Source organism: Macaca fascicularis, chromosome 5 (genome assembly GCF_037993035.2).
Source record: "Macaca fascicularis isolate 582-1 chromosome 5, T2T-MFA8v1.1".
Taxonomy (NCBI): Eukaryota; Metazoa; Chordata; class Mammalia; order Primates; family Cercopithecidae; genus Macaca; species Macaca fascicularis.
In genome coordinates this window covers 44,966,854-44,968,320 of record NC_088379.1, presented here as the reverse complement: position 1 = coordinate 44,968,320, position 1,467 = coordinate 44,966,854, and the positions used below count along the sequence as shown (strand labels likewise).

The 1,467-nt window shown below is 28.4% G+C and overlaps 1 non-coding gene across 1 annotated transcript; it reads right to left on the bottom strand.

Moving 5' to 3' along the window:
- Nucleotides 1–216: 216 nt before the first annotated feature.
- Nucleotides 217–323, bottom strand: LOC123573710 (U6 spliceosomal RNA). The gene has a single exon (XR_006698452.2). It is a non-coding gene; the product is annotated as a U6 spliceosomal RNA (small nuclear RNA).
- Nucleotides 324–1,467: the final 1,144 nt, after the last annotated feature.

The window sequence follows — 1,467 nt, the reverse complement described above, 5'->3', positions numbered from 1 at the left end:
GCTTGCAGTGAGCCGAGATCGCGCCACTGCACTCCAGCCTGGGCAACAGCGTGAGACTCGGTCTCAAAAAAAAAAAAAAAAAAAAAAAAAAAAAAGATAGTAAAAAAATGTTTTAAAGCTTTAACTGGAGAGGGTTATTATGAAAGGAACATAAAATCTAGTTTTTATTTAATTAATTGGTTTATTCATTTATTTATTATGTTTATTTTTGAATAAATTTTAATGGAACACCTCATGAATTTGTATGTCATCCTTGTGCAACGGCCATGCTAATCTTCTGTGTATCATTCCAATTTTAATATATGTGCCACCCAAGTGAGTACTAACCATAAAATCTTAGTAAAAAATAACAATTCCTGTGAATATTTGAAAATTTAAAATTATTTTAAAGCAAAGGAAAAAGTCATTAAAATAAGACTAGATTTGTTAAATGCTACATCTGTGTAAGAAAATGAATGTATATTAGCTCATGCAATCAACACTGACAATCTAATCAGATACTTCTACTGCAGTAGTTTTCTATATGTGCATAGAAAAACAGATACACAGAGGGTTAAGAAATAGCATAAGGATATGGAGTAAGTGGAAGAGTTAATATGAGTTCATATAAAAATTGCATACTCTTTTCCATTAGAAATTACTTTCACTAGGAATTATACTAAAAACAAAATCAGACTGCAAAAATATGGGTGCACAAGAGTATTTACTCATAATGCATTTTAGAATAACACTATTTAGAAACTGCATAAATGTACATCATAAAGATTGGATAAGTTAATGTGATATATCTACAGCAGGAAAATGGGGAGAATAGAAGACAACTAAAATAGTTGAGTGCTGGGGATGAGAACATGGAAACTGGGAAGAAATGAAGCAAGAGATTCATTTCATTTCATTTTTTATTTTTACGTTTGCCCTAAGCTATGGATTGCCATTTAAGTTTAAAGATTACATATTTTGCTTTATAACAAATTTAATTATTTTGCTTAAAGTCACTGCATTGCATGAATCGTAGCCCATTTATGTAAATTGTTACGTGTGTATAAAAAGATGTCTACAAGAAAAATTGTAGAAATGCTAGCAGTGATTTATTTATGGATGAGATTTCAGGTGGTATGTATTTATGTTTTCCATATTATTGGAATTGCTTTATGTTGATACATATAAATATTTATAAATATGTATGTATTTAAATTTAAAACATAAAACATGAATTATTGTTTCAAACATGAAAGAAGGGCATGCAAAATCACATACATTAGATTCAATAGGAAAATAAATTAAGTTGACATGCAAATAAGTTTATCACAAACCTAAGGTTGTGTTACAAATTGATGTATGTAATTTTTTTTTTTTTTAATTGTACGAGGTGCATTGTAAGAAAATATACAGGGGATTAATTTTTTTAAAAACTAAATCTAATAAGAACTGAGCTGTTCTACTAAAGGAAAATAATTGCACGTTTAA